General features: G+C 35.2%; 1 pseudogene; it reads left to right on the forward strand.

Annotated features, from left to right (window-relative positions):
• The first annotated feature begins 221 nt into the window (after positions 1-221).
• On the forward strand, positions 222-1,012 carry LOC137763898 (cytochrome b-c1 complex subunit Rieske, mitochondrial pseudogene; annotated as a pseudogene).
• Positions 1,013-9,311: the final 8,299 nt, after the last annotated feature.

The raw sequence follows: 9,311 nt of genomic DNA on the forward strand, positions 1-9,311 counted from the left end.
AAGAAAATTACAGGCCAATATCTTTGATGAATATAGGTGCAAAAATTCTAAAAATATTAGCAAACCAAATCCAACAACACATAAAAAAAGATCATACACCATCACAAAGTTGGATTCATCCACGCGTCACAAGGATGGTTCAACATGCACAAATCAATCAATGTGATACACCACATCCACACACACAAAAAAAGACAAAATCCACATGATCATCTCAATAGATGCAGAAAAAGCATTTGATAAAATTCAACATCCAGGCTCGGGCCCTGTTTGTACCCATCCTGTTGGCCACGTCCTTCAGGGTGGTGGGCACACTGCAGCTCCTGGTGCAGGCTGCAGTGTCCACCACCTCAGAGTCACCAGTGCTCGATGTGAAGTGGTCCTTCCTGTGGACCACTGAGTCACTGAGTGGCCAGGCCATGGGCTGGCCTTTGGTTGCCTCTGGGGGCCTCAATGTCTCTGCTTTTGTTTGTTATTCCCATACAGACATCAAAGTGCCTGACTTCTCTGACTATTGTTGTGCTGAAGTGTTAGATAGTACAAAGTCTTCAAAAGAGAGCAGTGAGGATAGATGTCATCTCTCATCTCTCAGTTTGTTTCCATCATGAGTGCTTCTGCTGATGTGTTGGCCATGTCGAAAATTGAAATCATGTTATCTGATATTCCAGAGGGCAAGAACATGGCTTTCAGATGGAGAGGCAAAGCCATGTTTGTGCACTATAGAACCAAGAAGGAAACTGATGAGGAAACTGCAATTGAAGTGTCCTAGTTGAGGGACATACATCATGACTTAGAACGAGTAAAGAAACCTGAATGGGTTATCTTGACAGGTGTTTGCACTCATCTTGGCTGTGTACCCATTGCAAATGCAGGAGATTTTGGTAGTTATTACTGCCCTTGTCATGGGTCACAGTATGATGCATCTGGCAGGATCAGGAAGGAGTCTGCACCTCTCAACCTTGAAGTTCCCTCATATGAGTTCACCAGTGATGATACAGTGATTGTTGGTTAGAGACCTGGACTCAACTCACAGCCTTCTTTCAGTCTTCATGTCAGCTCAGAAGAGTTATTTGAAAACAAACCTTCTGTACTTTGAATTAGCTGATTTGAAATATTTAAGACTTGCTAATAATGTGTTTGCAAACATGTAAAGTAAATTGAATTTAATGTTGAATACTTTCAAGCATTCACCTAATAAAGCCACTGTTAAACATTAAAAAAAAATTCAACATCCATTCATGATAAAAACTCTTACCAAAGTGGGTATAGAGGGAACATATGTCAACATAATAAAAGCCATTTATGACAAAGCCACAGCCAATATAATACTCAATGGTGAAAAACTGAAAGCCTTCCCAGTAAAATCTGGAACAAGACAAGGATGCCCACTCACACCACTTCTATTCAACATAGTATTGCCAAAGCAATCAGACAAGAAAAAGAAATAAAATGTATACAAATTGGTAAGGAAGAGGTAAAACTATCATCATACGCAGATGACATGATACTATATACAGAAAGCCCTAAAGACAACACACAAAACCTACTAAAACTGATAAACAAATTCAGCAAGATAGCAGGATACAAGATTAACATACAAAAATCAGTTGCATTTCTTTACACTAACACTGAAATATCAGAAAGGGAAAGTAAAAAAAAAAAAAAAAAAAAAAAAAAACCTTTTAAAACCACACCAAAAATATAAAATACTTAGTAATAAACCTGACCAAGGAGGTGAAAGACTTATATGCTGAGAATTATAAAACATTAATAGAGGAAACTGGAGATGATTCACAGAAATGGAAAGATATCCCATGCCCTTGGATTAGAAGAGTTAACATTGTTAAAATGGCCATACTACCCAAAGCAATCTACAGATTTAATGTGCTCCCTAACAAATTACCCATGACATTTTTCACAGAACTAAAACAAATAATCCTAAAATTTATATGGAACCATAAAAGACCCAGAATTGCCAAAGCACTCCTGAGGAAAAAGAACAAAGCAGGAGGCATAACCCTCCCAGACTTCAGACAATACTACAAAGCTACAGTAATGAAAACAGCATGGTACTGGCACAAAAACAGACATATGGCTCAATGGAACTGAATAGAGAGCCCAGAAATAAACCCACACATCTATGGTCAATTAACACATTTTTGATGGGGGATTTTTGCAGAAACTAATGCCTGTGGCCATAATATGTCTCTGGTCAAAAATCTTCAACGAAGGCAAGAATATACAATGGGAAAAACACAGTCTTTTCAGCAAGTGGTATTGGGAAAGCTGGACAGCCACATGTAAATCAATGAAGTTAGAACACATCCTCTCACCATACACAAAAACAAACTCAAAATGGCTTAAAGACTTAAACATAAGACAGGACACCATAAAACTCCTAGAAGAGAACATAGGCAAAATATTCTCTGACATAAATTGTACCAATGTGTCTTAGGCCAGTCTCCCAAGGCAATAGAAATAAAAGCAAAAATAAACAAATGGAACCTAATCAAATTTACAAGCTTTTGCATAGCAAAGGAAACCATAAACAAAACAAAAAGACAACCTAAAGAATGGGAGAAAATATTTGCAAATGATGTGACCAACAAGGGCTTAATTTCCAAATATACAAACAGATCATACAATTCAATAACAAAAAACAAACAAACCAATCAAAAAATGGTCAGAAAAACTAAATAGACATTTCTCCAAGGAAGACATACAGATGGCCAATAGGCACATGAAAAGATGGTCATCATCACAAATTATTAGAGAAATGCAAATCAAAACTACAATGAGGTACCACTTCACACCAGTCAGAATGGCCATCATTAAAAAGTCTACAAATAACAAATGCTGGAGAGGGTGTGGAGAAAAGGGAACCCTCCTGCACTGTTGGGGGGAATGTACGTTGGTGCAGCCACTATGGAAAACAGTAGAGTGTTTCCTCAAAAAAACTAAAAATAGAGTTGCCATATGATCCAGCAATCCCTTTCCTGGTTATATATCCAGAAAAAAAACTATAATTGAAAAAGATACATGCATCCCTATGTTTATATCAGCACTATTTACAGTAGTCAAGACATAGAAACAACCTAAATATCCATCTACAGATGAATGGATAAAGAAGATCTGATATATATACAATGGAATATTACTCAGCCATAAAAAAGAATAAAATAATGCCATTAGCAGCAATCTAGATGAACCTAGAGATTATCATACTAAGTGAAATGAGTTGGAAAGAGAAAGAAAAATATCATATGGTATCACTTATATGTGGAATCTAAATTATGACACAAATGAACATATCTATGAAACTGAAACAGACTCACAGATATAGAGAACAGACTTGTGGTTGCCAAGTGGGAGGGAGGTGGTGGAGGGATGAATTGGGAGTTTGGGGTTAGCCGACGCAAACTATTATATATAGAATGGATAAAGAATAAGGTCCTACTGTAGAGCACAGAGAACTATATTCAATATCCTATAATAAACCGTAATGGAAAAGAATATGAAAAATATACATATATAACTGAACCACTTTACTGTACAGTAGAAATTAATACAACATTGTAAATCAATTATACTTCAATAAAATAAATTAAAAAAAAGAAATGTAGCTTTATGGTACTCAAGGATGAGAGTCTGCAGGGCATTTTAAGATCTACAATAGAAAATTACTCTACACCATAAAGTCTTTTAAGCATTTAAAAGACTTGAGGGACTTCCTTGGTGGCACAGTGGTTAAGAATCTGCCTGCTAATGCAGGGGACACAGGTTCGATCCCTGGTCGGGGAAGATCCCACATGCCGTGGAGCAACTAAGCCCGTGCGCCACACCTACTGAGCCCAAGTGTTGCAACTACTGAAGCCTGTGCGCCTAGAGCCCGTACTCCACAACAAGAGAAGCCACCACAATGAGAAGCCTGCTCACTGCAACGAAGAGTAGCCCCCACTCGCTGCAACTAGAGAAAGCCTGTGCATGGCAATGAAAACCCAATGCAGCCAAAAAAAAAAAACAAAAAAACCAAGGTTACCCACTAAATCACATTAATACTTATAAAAAGATGAAAGACTTGAGGTACATAATCAAGTGTTGCAGAAGAACATTAAAATGTTATTGAGGTTATGTGTGCTGTGGTGAACTTGGGTGACCAACTAAAGTAACCTTTTTACAGTTATCTTCATAAGGTCTAAATTATGGTGGATAAAAGCATAATTAAGAGACAGAAAAAATGTAGAGATAAATAAAAAATAAACTTGACTGAATCAATGAATGAACTAAGGGACAAAGGAAATGAAAGACTCTAGAATAGCACCTGGGTTTATTGATAGAGTATCTTGGTATTCCATAGATTTCTGTGCTATTGCATGAGACTCGAGAAGGATCTGATTGAGAAGTGGGAGGAGACCATGGGTTCAGTTTGAGATCTAATAATACTAAAATGTGGAAAGAGGCCTTCATAGCAATCTTCTTTCAGTAGATGAAGGTTGCCAGGGTACAATACTTTATTCATCTGAGAACCTATTGACTTAGCAAATTGTTACCTGGAAGTTAGGCTATACAATATACTAAAAGGTAAATGACAATCTACATAAAATCAGGAAAGAAAATAAAATAATGAGACTGTCTTGAGTCTTCATATATTTATATTATGCCATAATATTTTTCATACTTATTGCTTTGGACTATATCTACTAAAAAAATATAGACAATATCCCTTAGTTTCTTAATAAGAAAAGAAAAGTAGTAATTTTACACTGTTGCTGTAATCATCTTAAATATAAGAGGAAATGAGTTACCTCAAAGTTCGAATCTTTGACTTGATTGTGTCCCTAATGCTGATCATGCATGAATATTTACATCTATCCCTCCAGAACTGAGGTGGAGGGCTCTTTCCATCTTCCTGTGAACTTTGTACCTGTTAAGGAAGCATGACCTCATCAAATGTGTTGTGAATAACCAATGCAAGTAATATGATTTTACTTACTTTTATTTTGAGAAGAAACAAAAGAACATTGTTGCAAATTGTTTCTGACAGTTATCTGTCTATCTCTAAGAGATCTGATCATTCTCTGACTTATTAAAAGAAATTATTGAGAGGCTAGCATGGAAAAGAGAACCTCCCTGAAATTTGTCCGAAAATCCAGCTAACAATGAGGGATATTCAAGGAAATGTTTCAAAGATACTTGGTTCAGATGCTGGGAATTATATCAGGGCATGATATAGACAATGGGAAATAACTGGTAATTAAAACCATGGGAAGAAATAATATTTCCCAAGGAGAGTATGTTAAGTGGAAAGAGAGAAGACTATAGGAGAGAATTCTGAAAACTATGACAGTTAAATGGATAAATATAGGAAAAGTATAATAAATAGGAGACTTAGGTGTTCTGACTAGATTGGTATGAAAACAAACAAAAAAAAACACCCCCTAAAACAGGAGAGAAATAAAGGAAGAGACTTGGTCAGCTACGCCAAATGCTGCTGAGAGATCATACACAGACTGAGCACTGAATTAAACAACAAGGAAAAAGAGTTACAGCAGAGGGATTGAGGCTGAATCCAAGTTTCATCACTTGTAGCATGAACGGAATACGACAAAATAGACAAGGAAACAGTGGAAAACTCTTATGTTAGGTATGAGGAAGACAGTAATGGTCCACAGCTGACATGTGGTATTTGGGATCACTTAGGGGTTTTTGTTTGTTTCTTTGATTTTTGAAAGAAGTTTAAATTATTTTGGAAAGATCCTAATAGAAAGGATTAAATGCCAGATAGAGAAAACAGGCGAAAACTGAATTTAGAAACTGCCCCACTCCCCAGAAAAAAAGAAAATGTTAAGCTCCAAAGTACAACTAATGTGCTACATTTAAGAGAAGGGACAGGAGAAATAAAATTATTTCTGGAGAATATAACTTTATTGGTCTTATGACAAGTAAATGAGAGTGGTTTCATTATTTAACTGATATTTTTAATTGTGAAATAAAGGCATCACTGTCTGTGAAAGTAAAGGGTTGATATATCTGGAAATATACGGAGAAGTTTCATGAAAGCACTGTAAAATACACTGTCACTGCAATTGATTTTTCTTATTTTTTAAGTGAAAAAATAGTACGTTTAATTTTTGTCCCTTCTCTAATGAGGAAATTGAGTCACGGGATGGTTAAGTAACTCCTCCAAAGTCACACAGCCAGTAGGAGCGAGAGTCTATGTTCGTATCATTACTCTATAGGAATAAACTTCAACATGTTCTAGTCTGAGGGTTTTAGGAAGGTGATGTGAGTTAGTGGAGAGAAAACTACGTGGTGAATTGGATAACTCATGTTCTAGTCCTAACATTTTACCAGGTAGCTTTGTGATCTTGTAAGACCAAATCACTTGATCTAGTTACTTATTTGGATACCAACTCCTCTTATAGAATAAGGCATTTAGATTATATTATCTTTAACATCACTTCTAATTTTATGATTTTGTGAGATTATGATATTAGGATCATAGAATACACAAGCACTGTCGACTCATATAACAGAATTAGGTAATAAGAAGACTCGGTTACAGCATTTATCTATAGACAATTTCTATGGAGAATTGCTTTGATTGTTAACAGGATAATCTTATAGTAATTAACAGTAATAAAATGCACCTCTTTCCTTAGTATTGTTCAAAGTTATAATAATTTAAATGAATTAACCAGCTTTGGAAATGTTACTTTTCCAATAAATGGCAAAAGAAAAAAATAATGATTAATAAATGATTATTAATAAATGATTAATTAATAAATGATTCAGACTCATTTATTGTTACTTCCAAAGGTGATTTTGTCTGACATCTTATATGTACATAATTATAGCCAAAGCTCTAAAATTGTACAAAAAGCTTTTTGCCTTTTTTTCCCAGTCAGCAGAGCAAAGATTATATCTAACTGCTACATTTTCACATGTTTGAAAGCAACTTCTCTCCTCATAAATGTGCAACTGTTTTGGTTGGAAACAGCTGTAGCTGCTGCTAGATGTTTTCTGCCTAGAGATATGCGATAGGTAGACAGAGTAAAAAAAAAATCTAGAGTAGTTTCCACATTGGGAAGGAGAGTCTAGCCTGGGGTTGAGAGTGGTATGCTGAAAAGAGAAGCTTATCGTTACAGGTAAAAAGAATCAAACAGAGGCATGATTCTTATCCAGACTGGTACACAGATACAAAATTTATACAATCTTATTTAAAGAAAAGAGAAGTTGGTGTTAACCTATTACCTTTTCATTTCTGTTTGCTACCACCCGGGAATTTGAATTAGGGGCTGGGTCCGCAACAAATACTATATTAATGCTATACTACTTAAGTGTAGTATTGGGGATAAGAGTAGAAAAACAGATCAAGAAAACACAAGAGTCCAGTCTGAACTGTAATTGACAAATTGTGGAGGCTCAGTATGAACAACTCTGAGAGTTAAAAAATCTAGGGGGTCTCAGTCATAGGTGGTCTCCCACAATTTTGTAGATTTTTACCACCAGGATCTTGACCAGATTCTCATAGTAAATATCAGAGAAATATCCCCTCATGTTTCTGGCAGAGGAAGGGGAAAAGGAACTATTTTGAAACATGCCAGAGTACTCTGCTTTTAACAAGGTCTGCCCTCAGGAGAAACTAGTCAATCAGGGTCTAACCTATTGGGGTATTATCAGAGCCTAAGTGACCTGGAAGAAGGGAAATACCCAACTCCAGCCCACTCTAGCCATGCTGTCCCACCTAAGGTGGGGCAGGGGACAGAGGAACACTTGTGAAGCTCATAGTTCAGAGCAATCTTACTTTTAGAAATTTATACTGAGGCTATATCTCTACATATGAGGGGAAAATGGACATTATTCAATGTTACACTGTTAGCAATAGCAAAATGAGAAATAACTGGAATGCTTATTTATGGAAAAGAATAAACTGTGGTATAGACACACAGTGAATTTCTATGAAGCCATAAAAAAGAATGAGGAACATGTCTATGGACTGACATGGAGTGGTTTTGAGGATATATTTTTAAGCAAAAAAAAAAAAAAAAAAATTCAAGGTGCAAATTGTATATAGTATGCTACCTTTTGTACAAAAAAAGAAGGGGGAATAGGAATAGATACTATATATTTGCTTATTCTTGCAAAAAAACAAAAAAACAACAACATAGGAAAGAGACAGAAACTCCTAAAAATGGTTACCAATTGGGTGTAAATGGGACTAGGTAGAAGGGCAAAGAATTTTTAAATATAATTTGTAATTTGAGCTATGCAAATGTTCTCTATATTCAAAAAATAAATTTTAAAGATTAAAAAAGCAAACCCTAAAATTAAATACAAAGAGAAACAAATGACTCTAACTTATACCTTAAATTAATAATATAGCCACACAGGAAGAGGAATTAATTCAAGTACCTTTGGAAACAGTGTCTTAACTATAAAATCCTAGTGGGATCAATTCTAAGAAGAAAGAGAACTGCAAGGAAATGTTAAACTTTATCTAACAGGTTTATTGTTAGTTGTAATACTATTTTAATTCTTAAACTGTTGAATTTACAATATAAGATGACAAGTAAATAAATATATTATTGTAAGGGATCAAGATTTTTGCTATGAGAGAAAAAGAAATAGAAATATAGCATTTAAAGAGCTAAGGAAAAATGATGTAATGTTAAATTTGAATTGGAAATATCAACATGAATTTATTTTAAAAGTATATTTCCTAGCTTTACCCATTAGAGTAGACTAGAAAAAATGGCACCCAACTAGCAAAGAGGTACTCAAACACTAATGGGGTCATATCAAAAGGACAGAGGAGCGTACTTAAAGGGGCTCCTCTTGACCAAATTTGATATAGTTGGAGCATTGAAAAGTATAAATATTGTAATAGATTACAATACATTAAATTTAAAAATAAGTCCATTGTGATATTCAAAAGGAGCAGAACTAGGAGGGAGGGGTAGTTCTTTTGAGAAAAATTCCAGTTAACAGATAGGATTAGCCATTTTGCCATCTCCAGTGTAATAACTTATCTAGGTAAATACCGTCAATGAATGCTAAAATTGGGATATGGGATTGTAGGGAAAGACGATATTCACATAGTTGCAAAATATCACTCATAGATTACTTACTGAACATAAAGGGGAACTATAACTTTAAATAAAGAGTGCCAGTAGTCACTGTCTTAATCAAGTAATTAAGTTAGCATTGATAGTAGTAGTTTAACCTGGCATTATATGTCCTCTGATGTGATAGCTCCTATAAATCAATCTTGCTGGAAATGTTTAACCTGAATCTAAGCATGAGAACAC

Source organism: Eschrichtius robustus, chromosome 4, assembly GCF_028021215.1.
Source record: "Eschrichtius robustus isolate mEscRob2 chromosome 4, mEscRob2.pri, whole genome shotgun sequence".
Lineage (NCBI taxonomy): Eukaryota > Metazoa > Chordata > Mammalia > Artiodactyla > Eschrichtiidae > Eschrichtius > Eschrichtius robustus.